This window comes from Brachycentrus maculatus, unplaced genomic scaffold (genome assembly GCF_059751285.1).
Source record: "Brachycentrus maculatus isolate JH-2025_06_01 unplaced genomic scaffold, ASM5975128v1 h1tg000194l, whole genome shotgun sequence".
Taxonomy (NCBI): domain Eukaryota; kingdom Metazoa; phylum Arthropoda; class Insecta; order Trichoptera; family Brachycentridae; genus Brachycentrus; species Brachycentrus maculatus.
The window spans coordinates 582,443-604,806 of record NW_028280945.1 but is presented as its reverse complement, the minus strand read 5'-3'; the positions used below and the strand labels follow the sequence as shown (position 1 = coordinate 604,806).

Sequence of the window (22,364 nt, the reverse complement as noted above, 5' to 3'; positions counted from 1 at the left end):
GCATAAGGTATTGTGCTTGATTCACAGAACAAGATGAAAATAAATAGTGTCTCAATTTGACAAGAAACATCATTTTTATGCAGAAGAAAATGGAAGTCAAAATTCCAAATCTATCGAAATTTTAACTAACATAATTCCACCGACAAGACGCAAAAAATCAGAACTTATATTTGAGACCCAAATTCAATTTAATTTTATTGATTTATTTACTAAATTTCTTGTACATAATAAATGAATATTGGCGAGTTTGTTGATAAAAATCAATATCTTCTAACCAACCTAAAACAGACTAGTGATACGAGTCAATGTTTAAATGAACTTTATACAGCTGTTTGAAATTAGAGGGCAGATAGCTCTTATGCAAAGAATAATGGGAAAAATCATAAATTACATTTAATCGTATTTGAATTGACAAATAATTACAACATTGTTTATTTATAAAATTTTAAATTGCTTAAAATAAGGTAAGAAAACAAGCATCAGGCAAAGAGTTGAAAGGGAGCGGTAGAGGAACCATGGAAGAACTATATGATGAAAATTTAGGGCTTCAAGGATACATAGAGGTGGTTTATGCGTTTTTTCCAGTAATAATGACATTTAAACAAATACGTTCAAACCAACCAAAAATATACTATGTAGTGAGACTGCTCAGAATTTGAACCTAAAACAGTTTTTTTTCAATTAAAATGTAACTTTGTTTTAACATCACTATAAATATTTTTTTATAACTTAATTATAAGCTAACTGCTTCTTTATCAATGACAAGTATTAATCAGTCTTAATAAAGAAGCGGTAAGCTTCGAAACCGGTAGACATTATAACTAAGTTATAATGATATGTTTAAAGTGCTTTTAAAACAAAGTTACATTTTAATTATAAAATGCATAATCACAAAGTTAGTGCTTCAAATATAAATTATAGTATTTTTTTATATTAGTGGGAAGATTATGTTTGCGAAAAATAAAAACCAAATCCGAATTTTTTAAATTAAAGTATCAAGTAATTCTGAATTTTTTAAAATTATTTTTGTACCGTAAATTAAATTGAAATGAAATTCGCGTTATGACCCCTTAGATTCGACTTTACTCCGAATTACTTAATTGGGTTCGATTAAGTTTGTTTGTTTCACAGAACATCTGTCTTCATTGTCAAATCAATAAGTTCGTAACAATTGTTTTCCTTATTACAATAATTACGCATATGATCAACTCTAAAATTATTTTACATAATTCAATATTATAGCAACATAGAATCAGGTAGTAATATTTTAAATAAATTCAATTGATCTGGGTTTTTGTGATGTATGTTTTACATATAGCTCACTCCTTTCAACAACGTCATACATCAAAAAAACTAGAATTTTCAGGAGATCGTTTTTAAAGTTTAAAAATAAAATAAAATGTATTAAAAATCAATATCAAGCCACTTTTTGAACTTTTTACCGTGTAACAGATCTTTTTAGGTAAAACCTAAATTAGTTTTCTCAATTTGAAAAATATTTAGTATATTTAAAAAAATAATTAAACAAAACCTTTTCTTCAAAATTAAAAAACAACACTATGCCGCTTTTACTGGGATATAGTACATTTTTTGGGCATTCCGAAAACACGCACAACTGATAATTGTCGATTATTGATATATGACGTTGTTGAAAGGAGTGAGCGATATGTTTTACATTGTTCGCCTCCATAGCGTAGTGGATAGCGTAATAGGGTCAAAATAAATATTAGTGATTTTTCAATCTAATATTTATTTAACATGACTGGTACCTGAAGCGAAAGGCTTATCACCTTTCTATCGTGTAGTTGACGATCAAGATAACACAGCTTCTTTACGATACAGTGCCCTATGCACCATTTGGTGGGGATAAGGGTTAGAAGAAGAAGAAGTTTTGCATTTACCTTCCCTATCCTTACTATCTTACCTGCAGACAAGCCTCTGAATGTAATGTGCGAAGCATGTTCGGAACTCGGCTTAGGGATAATTCACGACTATAACTCTAGGCCTTGCACACTCTTTACTCTAACACAAAATACACAACACATAATACAACACACCACACCATACCACACCACAAGCCACATCAGGTAAACACATTTTATTTTGAGCTTAATAGTATTTTAACTCTTTCTTGTTGTTTAAAATATATATTTATATAAATAAATATATATATATATATATATATATATATATATATATATATATATATATATATATATATATATATATATATATATATATATATATATATATATATATATATATATATATATATATATATATATATATATATATATATATATATATATATATATATATATATATATATATATATATATATATATATATATATATATATATATATATATATATATATATATATATATATATATATATAAATATATATATATATATATATATATATATATATATATATATATATATATATATATATATATATATATATATATATATATATATATATATATATATATATATATATATATATATATATATATTATATTGTTGTATAAAATGTGAAATCAGTAATTGGCCTCATTATCGGCTCCTTATATTGTATATTTATTATTTATATTTTTTTTTGTTAATGGCTGTTGATTTCCAATAAATAAATAAATAAGTAAGGGTTTTGCTGGTTATTTCTTTAAAATTAAAATTAAATTTACTTGCGCCACCCTGTAGTTAAATCTCTATTTATAACAAGTCTACCAACGTTTTAACAGAAACGCGTAAAATAATTAAATTTGTATCGAACCGCTCGAAAACATTTCTGGATTCCTCTCCGCGCTCTTCTTATCGAACTACTTGTTTTTTATGAGGCATTAGCGTATCTGTGAGTGGTAATAATAAAGGTCTCCATACACCAAACAGTAAACCAATTCACTTTGAGTGTTGCCACTTAAATAGAGGCGATAACCTAGACCTAATTTCTGGGTGGTGAGTACATTTTCCGATTGTTTGCATAACATGGGGAATTTGATAAACGCGGGAAATGTGAGAAAATGAAGTCAAGAATGGCAACATTGATCGACTTACAATAAAACCTACTGCCATAAAACTAAAGTATTAAGGCCAAACTCGCAATAATAAAATTCAGTAAGCTTCCAGCAATCCATAGAGCCGGACGTCAAGTAACGCCCATTTTATTTTGAATACATATTGTTATTTTTGTATTTTAAGAATATGTATTGAAAAAAAGTGTTACTACATTTCATTTCATTCAAATCCTTATCACCACCCCAATGGTGCATAGGGCACTGCATCATACAAACGCAGTGTTATCTTGGTCGTTAACACATGAATGAAAGGTGATCAGCCTTCTGCTTCAGGTACCAGTCAAGGGTAATATGGAATAAATATTAGAGTGAAAAAACCACTTATATTTATTGACCCTCCTGAGAATCGAACCCGGGACCTCCAGAACGGTGGCCGAGCGTGCTGACCATTACACTACGGAGGAGGACAAAATATCTGTTTTAGAAGAAAAACTTATTTTTTCAAAATAAGTTTTCAAAAACGGCGTTTCAAAAAAATTATTTTTTGAAATATTACCTGGGTTTAAAAAAGATTAAGTTGCTATTTAACGAATAATAGGCCTTAACATATATGTATGATTTTTGTTAACGTTGTGAAGTCAAGGGATCCTACATCCCTTATATCACTGCGACCATATTAGTTCTATTATCTATATGTATCATACAGCGCAAAGTATGTTATATAGGATTAATTCAGCATAAGCGAGTATATAGAATTCGATTTTCTTTTTGAGTAATAAATGTTTGAAACTTTTAAATATACAGATTTTTCTATTTTTTATTCTTGAGTTTTTAGTTTGTTGATTTACTGACTAAAACTTTCTCACTCTTTAACACTATGGAAGCTCTAAAACAGAGGTTCCCAAACTTTTTTGTCTCGTAGACCCCTTGCCATGTTTTTCGATTTTTGGTAGATCCCTCCTTACCTGATATTATTTTTCAGCAAATTCACTATCTTCTAATGTATTTTTGAAAGTCGATGTATGTAGTGCACATTGAAAGATTGAAATTTATAACGTGTATGATAATTTATAAAGTGTAATGAAAATTCAAAAAATACACACATGTAAGGTTAATTCAAATTAAAATTACTCTCTCTTAAATTAAATAAATAAGCAAAAAATAAATGCTTTTAGTCTTAGGAATAAATTTGATGTCGTTGACCTCCATTTCTTTTTCATGGACCCCCAATTTTTTTTTCGCTGACATATACCCCTTCCAAGTCGTCGTAGACCCCTGGGGGTCGATATAGACCACTTTGGGAATCACTGCTCTAAAGAAAACTGAAAGAAAGTCTCTTTTGATCTTATTTTATATTCAAATTGTTTGTTTTTAATGTATGATTGATTTTGTTCTCGACTTAATGAAAGCTTTTAAGCCTTACTTGGAATATGTCAAATGAGTTATAACTTATCTACTCGTAAATATGTAAGCTTAAGCATGTGGATTTTTTTCGTAGTGGTAAAATTTGTTTAAAAATTAAGTATATATATATATGAGTCAGTAATTTCAAAGAAATTTGAGTCATACATAAGAATTCATAAAATGCGCTTAATCTTTTAATTTAATCTATGCACGCCAGAAAGATATCAAATAAATGTGCAGTGAAACTTTTCAAGCTTCTATAATCTCTAAATTCGAGTTATGATTCGAAATATTATTTGACACCATTTTAAAATGTCCTCTCCTCGCAAGCCAAAACATCTGTCACAAAAAAAACTAATTCAGTGTTATAATTTTTAATGGAATGACCCGCAAAGCCTTGTCTGCACGTAGGATAGTATAGTATCGAAAAGGGAAGGTATATGTAAAAAAAAATACATCACAGACACCCAGACCAATAGAAAAATTAAAAGTTATATATTTATATATATATATATATATATATATATATATATATATATATATATATATGTATAAATATATAAATATATATATATATTTATATATATATATATATATATATATATATATATATATATATATATGTATATATATATATATATATATATATATATATATATATATATATATATATATATATATATATATATATATATATATGTATATATATATATATATATATATATATATATATATATATATATATATATATATATATATATATATATATATATATATATATATATATATATATATATATATATATATATATATATATATATGTGTGTGTGTTTCGATGCATTTTGCATCATCAAATACCGTAATTAAACAGTAGATTTTAAGATAAAGTGGTATTTACTAAGGAAAACATCAATTGAAAATAGATAGATTTTACCACAATGTGACTGCCGAATCAATTAAAGATGTTTATTTGTAACATATTTTATTTATTAAAGTGATAAATAATTTGTTTCATCTTGTAACAGCGGAAAAGTAAAAACAGTGAATTGAATTTACGTGGAAAATTATTATGAAACTGAAAATTTGTACAGCAAATATCTCGTGCAGACCGTTTAATGACGTCAGACCCTCTTCAGATGTTTTTCCGTGTATCACGTTTTAAACGTAAGCGTGTTCTTTATTTGTTATTTACTAATAACTTCAACAACAATATTTTGTCATTGTTATTAGTATGATTCAGATTTTTCCCCGTTTTTTTAAAGAAAAGAAAAATATTTGTGCCTTTATTTTACATCCAAAAATTGTTTTTTTTGAGCCTGAGCAGCTGTTAAGACCCAAAAAACGTTGAAACGCAACTTAATTTTCATTAAACCCTGATAACAATTGATGTGTTTTTTTTAAACACCGCTTTTATATTGAAAAAATTAAATTTTCTTCAAAATAAATATAAGATTAAAACAAAACAGAGTTGTTGAAAGGTAAGGAGTCAAAAATATTTGGCGTGAAGTGACGACCAGTTCTCAGCGCAGCCGGACGCTTAATGAATTCTATTATTCTATTAAGGCCTTAATTAAGGGTATTAAATAGTGGCAGAGTGGACTCGAACCCAGAAACTCTGACTTAAAGTCCGCGACACTAACCATGGAACCACAACTAGACAGATTTTATAGCTAGTTTCGGAAAAGCACGCTTTCCATGAATGGAAAATTTCTTGAAATTACAATTCCCATTCCAAGTATGAGAGTTTCAGAAGCTAATTTTGAACTATCCACTTATATTGATTTATTGTAGGGACATTCAGTGTTTCTGTTGAATGCTTGACCTTTCTTTCTTTAACTATAATTCAAAGAAAAAAATATATTTTCAACCTCTGTATATAACCCTTATCATTTAAAATCATAAGTTTTATTTAGTAAATTACCATTCCTTTGTAGCCATTTCCACTATTTATGAAATAAACGCAACACGATTCGTTATGTTGGACCTGGGAATATCCTGATGAATTGTTTTATGATATATTACAATACATGTTGCACTAATGATGTAATTATATTTTTATACCATACACTAAACTCCCTTTTTAAACGTTTTTTTCATTATTTCGAAATAATACGGTGCAATAAAGACAAACAAAGCACTCACAAAAAATAGGCCAAAGCGGTCGATAATGAAATTATTATTTGAATCCAATAAACCCGAAAATGTAGACAGAAATATAACTGGTTCTGGATATCTCTAGTGACGTAAGAGATGTCGTAACAAATATACGTAATGGATCTTTTGTAGATAGTGAATATTTTTTTCAACATTTGATATTTTTACGTAAAATTGATACACAGTAAGCAATGAAAATTGACACAAATCACTCATTCCATTATTACACCTTGTACCACATAAAGGTCAAACTATGAATTATTTAGAAAATTTAGAAAACTTAAAAAACCTTAATTCAAATAAAAATTTATGATATAATATTTTATTTTAAAATTCTTTACCTTCGCTTTTCATTTTCCCTTTATTTTCAAACTCCGCCCCTTGACTAACCCCCTCCCCCTTACTTACCCCTCACCTTATTTAAAAAACAGCTTTTTATTTTATATTTAAGTTATTATTCAGACCTGACGATGGAAGTTTAGCTTCCGAAACAAGTAGTCATTGATAAACTCAAGTGGTATTAAAACGAGTGTTTCCTTCATCATTTTAGTAATGATAAATGCTATTTTTTAAACTTTTTTAGTGTTTAATCATAGAGAGAAACAGTAAACCACTTTTTATTTTATTTATTTTTTTATACATATTTGGAGCCGGAATAATCGACGGGTATGTATGAGAAGATGCATGAATCAAGAAGAAACGAATAATGTTTGTAAATACAGATTGATTTGGCATTCTATTCCTCAGACTACCCCTGCCGGAAAGCGGGGTGATGGAAAATTAGTCAGTACGTTAATTTATTAATCACGGCTATAGTGCAGGATAGTGCAGGATCTACATAAAACCGACTTTATTCATACCGAATACTTATTTTGTTTTTTTTTTTTTATTATTTTTTGAGATTTCGTCATACATGAAAAAGAATATGGAAGTATGGGCATTTACAGGGCTTCCGACCGTCATAGGCTAGTTAACGTAATCATTTTACACACGTGTAACATTCCTCAATTCTACCCATGAATGACCACCACAGTACTATTTTTTTTTAAACTTCTAGATGTATTGACCAAACTCGTAACACAGTACGCGCGAGTTCACAATAACCATCTATGCTGGGATGAGGAAAGCTTTTATTAAGCAGAACCTCTATTCATTCATGCATGTGAGGTCATTTGTATGTAAGGAATATTGTCAAATTATGTTGTCTCCTTAAAAAATTAAAAATTAAGAAGTGTGTTGGGATGGTTTGGACATGTAAAACGAATGAGTGAGGAAAGAACGGTAAATTAAATTTATGAGGCGAATGTAAGTGGGAAAGGGAGCAGAGTAAGACCGAGAAAACATGGCACGATCAGGTATGCCAAATACTTGAAAGTGGTCAGGTTAGGAGTCGTAACAATCGGCGAGTACGTATGAGGAGATGCATGAACGTGGAAGAGGCGAAGAATGTTTGCAAAGACAGAGTGGTGTGGCGTTCTATTCTCTCTGTTAGTTAGTTAGTTAGTTTTATGTTGTCTCCTATTCTTGAAATACGATTATGGATTATGATTTTTAGTGCATTCGTCATTTGTACATTTATGGGACAGTGTTTTTATGTTTTATACCTCGAATTTGATAAAGAAGTTTACCTCTTTTATCGCGTATAATTTATTTACTTAAAATCACGATTTTCGGCGAATGTACGCTAGTATTTACACAAGAACGAAGAAATTCGATGAAAGTAGATTGTAATTTGTTTTACTTTCTGTTCGCTCAATATCAACATAGATGAAGAAGATTATGTGTGGGTATTTACAGGGCTTATGACCTCTCATCACTTTATACAAGTGCAACATTCACCAGACACCCAGACTTCCATATTGTTCTTCGTCTATGGTGTATATGGTATTATATAAATTATGGTGTTTATCTATGGTATTATATAAATAAGGTGATGTAAAGCTGTACAATTCCCGAACAAATAAAATAAAATAAAAATAAATGAATGAATAAATAATGTTTCAGGTAAATCTTCATTTATCAATTTTTCAGGAGTTTTCAGGATTTTAATATAAATTCTAGATATTTTTTCAGTAAATATTAGTACAAAAGACTTTATATTGAATCTATTGGCATCAAAGGCTCTGTCGATTCAATTGGTTTATCTTTATTGGCCCCACGGATGAACACAGCTTAAATTGTCGAAAATTCAACGAGTTTCCTAATCAACAATTTTCCTACAGCCGCCAAGGAGACATTTTGATCTAGCATGTCTTAAAATATTATAATTTTCCGTCGAAAAAAATGTAAGGTAAGTTTTTTTTTTCAATTATTTATCGGCACTTTTAACTTAGCTATTTTAAAAATATAATTTGAAGTCTTTATGTAGGAGAGGGTTAAAAATTTGCACGATGTACACATCAATTGAAGCGTCTTTTATCGCATTTATTAGCTACAGCTGAGAAAATAAAACTTTATCTTACCCCGTACACTTTTCCTTTCCGTTGCTCTTATTACGGCAACACCAAAGTATAATGTTTACCTACCAAATTTTACGGACTATAAGTTAAAAGTAACATTTTTACCTTTTTAATTATAAGATTACAAAGCCAGACTAAAAAAAACAAAGCCGAACTAACCTTTAAAATCCACTGAATTTAGGAGCTCTCGTGGAATCCATGACATCGAATTACACAATTCGCTCACTCCTTTCAAGAACGTCATAAATCAAAAATCGTCAATTTCCAGTTGTGCATGTTTTCGGAATGCACAGAAAATGTACTATATTCCAGCAAAAGAGGCATATTTTAACTTAATATTTACCCGCTACAGGGCAGAAAGTGTCGTTTCTGCATTTCGAAGAAAAGGTATTGTTTGATATTTTTTTTAAATATACTAAATATTTTTCATATGGAGAAAAAACCTTCAGGTTTTACCTCAAATATCAGTTGCACGGTAAAAAGTTCAATAAGTGGCTTGATATTTATTTTTAATATACTTATGGTATTATGTTTTTTAACTTTAAAAACGTTCTCCTGAAAAATCTAGTTTTTTATTTATTTATGACGTTCTTGAAAGGAGTGAGCGAATGTAGTACATATGTGTGTTTTTGTGTAGGTACTACAAATCCGCATATGGTGGGCTACATTTTGTTATTTTACGATTCCCATCTCTACAATCTTTCCAGGTAGAGAAAGATTTCCCGCGACATAGAATATATGGCCATTTTAAACCTTTCCGGGAGTATGGACGTAAATGAACGTCGGTTCAAATTTTCCTCGAAGAAATATCGACGTTATTGAACGTCCGTCTGTCAGTTGGTAATATGTAACTTGTATAGCAATGACATCTGTGGATATTTATATGTAATTTTGTCATTAAATAAAACCTAGAGATGGTGAATTTTTTACACAATTTCTATCATCAAAATACATAGATTTCGTGAACAAATTTTAATGTAAAAAGAACCCACTCCTCAGAGAAAGTCGGACATCAATTATTTTACTCCCGGAGAGGTTAAGACAGGTGGAAATTTTAAATGAAACTTTGGACATTTTTATAAGAATTTCAAATATAGGACTGAACCTGAATTTGGCAGGGCATTTTTAAAAGAAGAGTCGCAGGGCATTTTTAAGTGATCACTTTACACGTGTGTAAAGTGATCACTTAAACCAGCCTATGACGGTTGTCAGCCCCGTAAATGCCCAGACTTCCATATTCTTCTTCATCTTTGATGAGATGTCAAAAATAATTTGAAAATAACTCCTGTAATTGGAGATAATCCAGATTTTGTGAACAAGTATTTGGACACACTCAAAATGTTGTAAATAAATTATCTGGTCAAATTATAAGCTTAAAAATAAAAATGAACATGGTATTTTCTGGCGTTTCTCATGTGTGTGATTATAATCCAGGGTTTGGACCTCACATACTAATATAAGAGTTTCTGCTTAGTAAAAAGCTTCTTTACATCTCACCAATAGATGTCTCTAGTGAAGTTCTAGTGATTCAAGAACAAGGTTTCTAAATTGGTTCATATATATATAGAACTTCCAAGAATTTGAGTGATGTGGTTGTCAATAATGGGTAGAATTGGTGAATGTTACACGTGTGTAAAGTGATCACTTAAACCAGCCTATGACGGTCGTCAGCCCCGTAAATGCCCAGACTTCCATATTCTCCTTCATCTTTGATGAGATGTCAAAAATAATATGAAGAAATCGCGTCTTTTAGTCTGTAAATACGGTACGTTATGTATTGCGTGAATAAATTATAACCTTTTAAAAATACACATTTAAATAATGAAAATATTTTGAGGACAAGATGTGATAGGAGTGGCCACATCTCCCAGAGGTAATACTTGCTGATTAGACACGCGATATCAAATTAATTTAAAATTACACGTCATAATAACGGGAATAGAATTAAACTTGGACATTTTACATACATACCAAAGATTTTTGTCTTATGAATAAACAAATGAAGACTCATATCAAAGAATGCGACTTTTGTATGGCTGTAAGTTCGGTAAAGGAAACATTAGGGCTGGGGACATTTTAAAATTGCCCTTACCAAACAATTTCAACCCCTTAATATTTTTTTTACCCTTAATTTACAGTATTAAATTACCTTTATACTGTAAATTGTTATTGTATCTATTGTATGTAATCTAATAATATAATGTAATAATTAAAATAAAAACAAATAATAATAAATAAAAAGATTATATTAACATGTAAGTATTTCAGCTCAACACAGGCTATGCCTAATACAGAGGCGTAATACATTTAGTAAAAAAAATGTATGTATCAAAAAAAAAATACAAACTTTAACAATAAAAAAAATTATAATATGTAAAAATAATTAAAAATACTGAACGTTTAAATATACTGTACTTTATGTTGGCAGTATAGATTACGTTGTCTTTGCTTCTAATAAAAACAATAATAAAAAAATATTTAATTGACAGTGCACAACTGAGTTCTGGTATCCACCCTAATGTATGGAAGTGAAGCATGAAGTTAGCAAAACAAAGGTGAAAGTATACTGAATGCAGTCGAAATATGATCTCTCAGACGAAGTGTGGCAAAACGATATATGATTGATGTTAGAATGATGAAATAAGAAACAAATACAAGGCATAAGCATTTTCGGTAGAATTAAGAAATTTGTTTTGAGATGGTTTGGACATGTAGAACGAATGAGTGAGGAAGACAAACGAGTGAATGTAGTTGGTAATAGGAGCAGAGGAAGACCGAGAAAAACTTGGTTTTCAAGTGTTCCAAATACTTGAAAGTTATCAGGTCGAATGTTGAAGAGGTGAAGAATGTTTACAATGGCAAAGTGGGGAGGCAATTATTTTCTCAGGCCACCCTTGCAGGGAACTAGTGTGATGGTTAGTTAATTAGTTCATTTAAGAAAAATATTTTTGTATTGATGTATTTTGGATAAATGCGCTTCAATTTATTTCGAAGTATAATATATTATAACCAATGTAGTGCTGACCATGATAAGTCCCTTTTTATGTAATAGTGGACATGCACTATACCAGCAGTCTTTTTTTTATTGTGCAGTTATTATTCTTTGAGCGTATTCAGGACATCTTTCCGTTGATAAGATTCATGGTCGGCTTCGAACTAGGAGGACTCTATTGATTATTCAAACACAGTTTTAATATTTTCACACACAGACTACAATTATTATTATACGTATAAGATGTTGTACAAGTAAGAATGAAAAAAAATGCTTGAACATGAAAAACGTCAAATAAAAGAAAGTAAACCGAAAAATAGATAAATATAGTAAGTCCTCTACCTCTTGCCCGCCTCCGTAGTGTATTGTTTAGCATGCTCGGCTACCGTTCTGGAGGTCCCGGGTTCGATTCCCAGGGGGGTTTAATAAATATATGTGATTTTTTCACTCTAATATTTATTCAATATTGCACTGGACTGGTACCTGAAGTGGAGGGCTGATCACCTTTCCTTCATGTGTAAACAATCGAGATAACACTGCGTTTATATGAAGCAGTGCCCTATGCACCACTGGGGTGCGGTAAGGGTTTTATTATTATTAAGTCCTCTACTTACATGATTTCGACTTACGTGAATCGTACTTAAACGATTTTTTAATTATTTTTTCTCAAGTCGTTTGTTTACATGAACAATGCCATAATAAGGTGAAATAATTTTCACTACTTTTCATTAATTGATTCGGCAGTCACCTTGTGGTAAAACCTATCCATTTTTAATTAAAAATTTTGCTTAGTAAATACCACTATTTCTATGCATTTTGTTTCGATGCATTTCGCATATACTTACGGTGGCGGTGTTAGAAAATGATGCGGAATGCATCGAAACACGTGTTGCAGTAGATTTTAAGAAAAAGTGGTATTTTTTAAGTTTAAAAAAAATAATTAAAAATTGTTATTATTTTAATTTTTATAATAAAACACAATTGTGTTGAAAATCTGTAGGTATTTGATTTTAATATTTAATATATAAATCAAATACCAAATCTCTTTAAAATTATTAAAAAAATATTTGGTGGATCAAAATTCTGAAAATTCAAAATAAAACATTAAGTAGCTATAATTATTTATTAATTTTTATTAATTTTTATTAATTGTTTGATTTGGTTGTTAATAAAATAACCTTTTTTTGGTCGTAAGAGTCCATTTTATTTATTTTTTATGGGCTCTTTATTATAAGATCAAACTATAATATTTTTCTAGTTTGCGAATCCGAACACATGTGTAGCTAAAATCTAAGCTACCTATATATGATAATTAGGGCGTACTTATAGGAAATTAAAGGAGGGTGTATTGTTTCATTTGAAATACGATAATTCATAACAGGGGGATGTTTTCATAAACAAAACATTCTCGTCACATGTTCAATGGCAAACAGTATTGGCCACATGGAATGTACACAAATTTCACATTTTATATTGTACGGATGTTCAGTCATGGGCAAAATGGTGACGCTATATGGTGATCACGTAAACAAATTAATAAAAAGGCTGTAAACCCTATTAATGTATGGGTTTTAACTGTCCACCCTCAACAAAATTCATTCAATATTAAAGACAGCTCTTTTCCTATATTATCTAACTAACTAACCATCACACCTCTTCTCCGAGTGGGTAGGCAGAGAAAATATAATGCCACATTAATTTCTCTTTACAAACAATCTTCGCATCTTCAACATTCACTCATCCCCTCATACATACCCACCGATTATTACGGCTCCTGATCTGATCACTTTAAAGTATTTGAAATACTTGATTATACCAAGTTTTCCTCGGCCTTCCTCTGCTTCAAGTACCGACAACATTCGTCTCATAAGTTTGTGTTACTGTTTCTTTTTCACTCATTCATGCCTATGGTCAGCACGCTTGGCTACCGTACTGGAGGTCCCGGGTTCGATTCCCACTGGTACCTGAAGCGGAGACCTGATCACCTTTCCTTCATGTGTAATCAAGATAACACTTCATTTGAAGAAGATATTTTTGTACATAAATACGTGAAATAAGAGTTTATAAGATAATAAATACCCATGTTGAGAGGTACCTTGAAGCATATTTTTATGTTCCAATATAAAGGCCAGTACAAAGAAATATGCATTAATGTAATATAAAAATTTATAGTACGTTTTATTACCTGCCACACAATACTTGACAAGTTTATGGGGATGGTAAGAACTACAGGGCGCCTAGAAAGAACGTGGTTCAAGTAACATGTCTTTTTTTAAATTACATCACCTCTGTTTTAACATTAAAATAAATATTTCAAATAGAGCTTAGTTTTTTCTCATTATAAATTTAAGTTACAAATATATTTTTTCCCAAAAAAATTACGCTGGGATTCTCTAATACCGTAAAATATCTAATACCAGTTTTCCATTATTATTAGTTAAATAGATTTTTTTTAAACACAATAAAAATGTTTTTTTTATATGTCAACCTTGATGAGTATTGAAGTATGGGTATTTACAGGGTTTACAACCTTTATCATAAGCCAGTTAAAGTGATCACTTTTTACACTTGTGGTACGAAAAAAGACTTATATTTAGGTGATTTTTTTACTGTACCTACAATTAATATATTTACTATATTTTTAATCTGTAATTTCAGATATTCCTGCCTTTTTTGCCTATCCATCATACCCTCCAGTACCATAGTTGACAGATTAGAAGAAATCTACTGTATTTTATTAAATTTTTACTTGGTAAATACCGCTTTTTCTTAAAATCTATTGTGACGCGTATTTTAATGCATTCCGCGCCATTTTCAAACGCCGTACAAACATCTTACTAACGAAGACTAGAGTTTACATTTTAAATTTGAATTTCACTCGATACATACCACTTTTGTCAAATAGCGGTATTTGCCAAGTGAAAATCAAATTTAAAATGGTTAGATATTAGCACAAAGTGACTGCCGAATCAATTAATGGAGTATGTATTTGGCAATGAGTCTTGTTCTACTCAATGCCAGTAAGTGACTACTCAATTGACTATATAATATTTGACGACAATTTTTTTAGTGATAAACAAAACGTTAATATTATGCCTGATGGTTTAAAGCAGTGGTCTCCAAACTCAATAAGGATTTAAGCTACTTTCAGAAATTGAACTTGTCTGGTGAGCTACCTATACAAATTTCCTATTTATAGTTTTTTTACCATCGGGCCTTATCGTACCATACATAATATTTTTATATTAATTAAAATAAATCAGAACATCAGATGAAAAATAAAACATAAAATGCTTACTTTAAATGTTAATATTTATGAACAAAATAATAATTGAAAATACGTGTGATTAAAAATAAAATTTACTGGGCAAATTTAATATCCTACGCAAGCTACCGAAAAAGCCTTGACGAGCTACAGGTAGCTCACGAGCTACCGTGTGGTGATCACTGATTTAAATGGAGCCATTGTAATTTTCTTACTGTTTATAACAAATTAACCCAAGAATCCACAGAATCGTTTTATTTAACTAATTGTTTCACCTTCTGACGCAAGTAGAAATAATTAGAAAGATTATTTTATGTAATTTGGAAGAACAATTATTTGATGTACGCACTATACATCGTCTTTACTCAATCCTGGAATTAATAAAACTGCTTTTATATTAATGTTTAATATTTCTTTATACAGTTTTAATGGATAGGATTCACTCTTATTCCGCACATAAATGTTTATCATTTGTTATATCTCTTTTCCATGAAAGGTTTTCTTTCTGAATTCTAATAAAATGCATTTTCCACAACACGATAAAGATTACTTGTTTTGTTAAAAAGAATAATATTCTATATCTTGAACGACTATTGAAATTTTAGTTTTATGTTTTGAGTACGATTCAATATAAAAATTCCAGGATGTACAAACACACCATGACCTAAATATCGCATTTGGAAAAATTGGACACCCGAAAAATTCCGGTATTTTTTTGGGATAGTAGATATTTAATATAAAATTAAATGTCCAGTTACCTCAGCCATTATTTTCCAGAAAACTTTGCATACGCGTTCATGGAAATATTCAAATATGTATATGGTTTTCTATGTTTTTTATAACATTTTGAGTATCCAAATACTTGTTCACAAATTTGGGCTAAGTGGAGAAAAGCCACATTTGTGAACAAATATTTGGACGCACTCAAAATATTTTTTAAAAAATAAGTAGGTAGTCAAATTATAAGCTACAAATTAAAAATCATTGTTTCAGGCGTTTTCCAGTAAATAAAAATAATCGGGGGTTCAGATCTTGCAAACATCCAAAAAAGGTGTCAGCTAAATAAAAACTTTCTTAATCCAACATAGATGGCTCTTGTGAACTCATACGTACAGTGTAATGAGATCAATGATATATTTAGGAGTTCCAAAAATCTAAGCAGTGTTGTTAAATTGAAATATTTATAACACTTTTTTTATCCCAGTGGCAGCGCCATCTGTTATACATTAAAATAAAACGCAAGTAATACCAAACATTCTCATGATGAGCAGCGTGCTTCTTGACAGTTGCTGACACAAGCATTTTGAATGTGGTTTTACATATTAATATTTTTCATATTATTTTTGGCATCTCATCAAAGATGATGAAGAAATATGGAAGTCTGGGCATTTACAGGGCTGACGACAGTCATAGGCTGGTTGAAGTGATCACTTTACACACGTGTAACATTCACCAATTCTACCCGTTATTGACAACCACACTACTCAAATTCTTGGATGTTCTATATAGATATATATATATGAACCAATTTAGAAATATTGTTCTTGAATCACTAGAACTTCACTTGAGACATCTATTGGTGAGATGAAAAGAAGCTTTTTGAAAAATAACTCCTATAATTGGAGATAATACAGATTTGTCAACAAGTATTTGGACACACTCAAAATGTTGTATATTAATATTTTAATTACTTTAATTTATACATATAAGAAGTGTATGCTTTCTATATTATTTTTTTCCATTTAACTAGAATGAGTTACAACACCTCGTGGCCGGAAACATAAATGATTAAGTTATCACCATTTCGATCATGCCACATGTCAGATCTTTTCACATGTCTAAACCCACTTGAAGGTACAATGTGCTGTTCAGATTACCAAAGGTACTTCAAAACTTCTTCCACTTATACGATAACATATTTTTTCATTGTTGTTCAACCGATTACAGCGGCAAAAATGTTTATTCGAGTACTTAACCATAATTGTGCCGTTTAATAAGGCGTTTAGTTAGAATTTCGCTTATCAGGTTGACCCCTATTCCGTTAGCAATTATCACCCACAAAAACGAAGGTAAAAGGTAAGTATCGTCACCTTGGAAGGTAGGAAATCCATTACGACTATTTGCCCGTCGTGAAAAAAATAGCCTCTAATCAAAATAGGTTTATGTCACAGTGAATGAACGCTAAATAAAATCGCTTCTTTGACATCTGTTTAACGTATACAGTAAACGTTTTTGAAGGACTCTAGATATATCGCTCACTCCTTTCAATAACGTCATATAGCAAAAATCGTCAATTTTCAGTTGTGCATGTTTTCAGAATGCCCATAAAATGTACTATATCCCACCAAAAGCGGCATATTTTAAACTTAATATTTACCCGCTACAGGGCAGAAAGTGTTGTATTTGCATTTTGAAGAAAAGGTATTGTTTAATTATTTTTTTTAAATATACAAAATATTTTTCAAAAGGAGAAAAAACATTCAGGTTTTACCTAAAAAGATATCTTGCACAGTAAAAAGTTTAATAAGTGGATCATTTTCTATTTGTAATATATTTTATTATATTTTTAAACTTAAAAAACGATCTCCTGAAAAATCAATTTGACGTTGTTGAAAGGAGTGAGCGATATATGAAAAATAACAAAATGGGCAACCCCTTAAAATGAAAGGTTAATGATGAAATTCTAGACGTGGGAATAAATCGTTCAAGGAGAATTTTTCAAATGAGGAATGGGAAACGTTAGAAGAGGCTTTTATTTATCAGCGGAGAGATAGCTCAGGAAGAAAAATAAGAAGGTAAATGCCGAAAGGTGAAGAAAAAAGAAGAAGAAATATTATCGAATAAAAAAATAGCATGCAGTAAATATTATAATCATAGTCATTACACCTAATCATGCATATCAAGTTTTAACTATACATGTGTACATATATTTACTGTCTTTCTGTCCAAATATTATCCAAAAATTCAATGTATTCATTGTATATATGATTTTATTTTTTAAAAACTGTGAACCATTATCGTGGTAATAACATTTATATGCTTTCTCGTGGAACTAAAGAATCAAAAAAATTATACTATTTTATTTTCTTTTTGACTTTTAAAACATTAAAAAAAAAACAAGATCTTGTCCAGAACAAGTCCAGAATAACAAGAAGTTTATTCTCAAATATGAATTTAAATGCCTTAATACATTGAACCCGGGATAAACAACGATGTGTCGTACCCAAACGCGCTAACCACTACACAACAGGCAACCAAAAATGTTTTTATTTACTAATCATAAATGGTATATATGTAAAATATATACATAGATATCGTTAATCTAACGTATTTTAAGTCAGATTGAAAAATTACATTGAAATAATAACAGTTCATTTAAAACAGATTAAATGCGTTCATTAGTTACTCACGTTTATCTTCTTTCCGAGTCACGTTAAATCACCATTAAATTCAACTACATTTTGAAACAAAACTCAAATTGTATACGTTATTAAACCGACTACATATTTTTCACGTTTTAAATTATTTATTTACTTCGTTATAAAATATAAAGAATTGAAATGAAAGATTTTAACTGTTTTATTTTTTAATATAAATTTGGATATGGTGAAAGATATCATGAAGTATATTTTCAATGGTTGTTTGGTGTTTTTCAGGACGCGCGTACTAGTACAACACTGACGGAGCGACGTTCGAGCAACAAGTGCTGTAAAAGGCGTTGCGACGCCTTTTTATAACCACGTACGTCGCCGTCGGAGAGACACTCCGGATGTATGCGCGGTGGCGTCGTCGGCCAATTTTGTCAGTTATCACTTTTTAAAATAAAATAAAAATACTTTTTACTATAATTCCCTGTTTCAGTGTTTAGAGAAATTTACCTACTCGTGTATTTTGCGATTATGAGTTTTTTCGACACATAAATTATGTCCGAAAATGTTTTAATATGTTACATATGTAATTTTTTCTCTTGTTCATATGTATGTTACATATTAACAAGTGAAAAATGAACAAATTAATGAACAAGTTATATGTTAATACAAAGAAATTTAAAAAAAAGGTTGTTTATGATAAACTGAATTGTCTAAAAATAGTAAATTTTACCAGAATTCAAAAAATGTTTCTTATAAATATTTTCATACATAATTTATAAACATATTCCTTACATATATTTATATACATATAATATATGTAAGGAATGTGGGTATGTTAGCAACATATTAGTGACAACAATATAGTTGCAATCGTAGGCATACCCACAAAGTTTGGAAAGACCATTCTAGATTTATCACTCATTTAGAACTATAATATAAATACTTATTTATAAAAAGCCAAAGTCGAAGCACTAGCGAGTTATTACTGATAATTTTCACACCACCTTTGTCCATTATAATATCTTTTATAGTATTTTTGTATTCGTACCTAGTTAAAATTTCTTTTTGAGTGTCGTCTGAGTATGCCGTCCTGTGTCAACACTTCTGTTTGTCTACATTATGGCGACCATCGCTGAAACGATCTATTGGAGGATTTAAAAGACGTAAAAAATGTCATTTTTTAAAAATCAAATCAAAAGAGATTGTAAAAATTACTTTTTATAATCATTTACACTACACTATTTCTATAATTTATGAGTAAGTTTATGGGGATTTTTCTTGATCAATTAAATTCGTATTGACAAAAGTACATTTTTTCATCAATACCTCACTTTTTTTTTTCTTAATTTTGTGTTTAGTTTTTTGCTTGTTTTTTTAATTAAGAAGAAAAATTGTCTATTGACATTAAGGATTCTTTAAATTTAATTTGTATTTGTGTGTACATAAGACAATAACACAAGTGATAAGCAAATTTCATGTACTTGGAGTATGAATGAAGTTTGAGAACACGATGTTAAAAATATTCTGGTTTGTAAACTAGCGAAAACTAACTACCCTCTGGAGATAAAACGACATGGGGTTGATATTCGAAGCGAATTAATGGAGCCATTTTTCTTTGATATTTCTTTGACCTCCAGGGTTAAAGTATGTTTCATAAATTCCAGTATGTTAACCCGGTTTAGTTCGTAGCTAGGATCGAAGAATTAATTTATTTATTTATTCACGCCCGTGGCATATTTTTACAAAATAAATAAACATTCTTCAAAAAATATGCGTAAGACATGGTGTGAATGAATATTATCATTAGATGAAAGATAAATACATAATAAAGATTATAAGATAAAAAAACGCATTTCAAAACATTGAAAAAAAGTAACATTTATACTAAAGATAGTATAAGTGATAAAACATAGTAAAAGAGAGAAAAATGAGCATGCAACGTATGTCAAGTAATCAATCATATGGCTTATCAAATTAATAAAAGACAAACTTTGTTTTACACCACTTTTATATTTTAGTGATAGTTACGTCCATCAAGAAGACAAAGTATTTGTCGAAACCGGTTGAAATTAAAGTACCAAAAATAAATTTGGTTGAAAGCAAAGATTGTGTTTTATTGATTTCATAAAGCTTATATAATGTGCCACGTATCAGCAAAAATCATTGAAAAATATACATACATACAATTTCTTATAAACATTGTTATTTAAAAATTTGTTTATGTGACAGCCGTTTTGCTTCGCTAGGATAAAAAAAAATAGTTATACGTATTTAAACGCGAAATTTATTTCAACCAATCAATAAATAGTGTGTGAAGATATTTACTGACACATTTACTAGCACATACACATCCGAATAACTTAATACTATAATAAATGTATTTATATATATATATATATATATATATATATATATATATATATATATATATATATATATATATATATATATATACACACATATATATATATATATATATATATATATATATATATATATATATATATATATATATATATATATATATATATATATATATATATATAGATATTTGAGTATTTCATTTTGATGTCAAATTATATTATAACAATAGACCATATTATTACAGGATTTTTTATGAGCGATGATTTGATTATATGCTCTTTGTGTATTTTTTATGCTGTCGTTTGGTTTATTTGTAGATTCTTGTGATTTCGGCATGATATTTACTGACATATTTACTAGAACATACACGTCCGAATAACTTAACGCTATAATAAATGTATATATATATATATATATATATATATATATATATATATATATATATATATATATATATATATATATATATGTATATATATATATATATATATATATATATATATATATATATATATATATATATATATATATATATATATATATATATATATATACATATATACATATATGTCTGTGTGTGTATATTTCAAAACACTTATTGTCTGCAGCAAAAATAATATTAAAATGTGTTACATAGAAATAAAATGTTGCGTAAATTTCTATAGCAAGCCTTTGGCTCAAAAGGTAAGCTTTTCCGTATCCGTTTTTTGCTTTTCAAACCTTCTTTTTCTATTTTTCTTTTATACTTTTATACAGGAGATTGGGGGGTTCTCAATGGAGCTTTTTCTGACATTCACGTAGTATTTACAAAAGTCTCAAAAAAAATTATCGCTCTGATATTTAGCGATAACTAACAATAAGAATCTTTCCTCGAATTGTTTGATTTGTTTTTTTTTTTTATATTGTTAATATATCACAGAATTAATCAAACTTCCTTTGAAAATAAAATCGTTTAAAGATAATCTCGAGAATTATCACGTTATTTTCATTAAATAATGCCTGCACATTACGATAAAAGATTGATACACGATTCGAATGTATACTGTACATAAACATTTTTTTTTACAAAAGTAAGTAAATTATTACATGTTCTTATTTAAATGCAGAACTATCCTAACTGCATATAAGGACATTTTAAAAGGGGAGATAAAAGTTTTAAAAATAAAAATAAACTAATTAACTTAAGATCACATCCCCAGTGTGCAGATTTTGTATGGAGGATAACGAAACACACATCCAGATTCTTTGTAATTGTGACGCACTCGCTCGCAACCGAAGTCACATCCTTGGAGGACCACTACTAGACTCCGAGAAGATAAAGCTCTTACCATCAAGACA

At 29.2% G+C, this 22,364-nt stretch overlaps 1 protein-coding gene across 1 annotated transcript in view; it reads right to left on the bottom strand.

Moving 5' to 3' along the window:
• Window positions 1-18,947, bottom strand: part of NKCC (sodium potassium chloride cotransporter) — a 68,305-nt gene extending 49,358 nt beyond the window's left edge. Inside the window, exon 1 of the mRNA XM_088262957.1 lies at window positions 18,702-18,947. The gene's annotated coding sequence lies outside the window, so the exon portion shown is untranslated. The remainder of the gene's footprint in view (window positions 1-18,701) is intronic.
• Window positions 18,948-22,364: the final 3,417 nt, after the last annotated feature.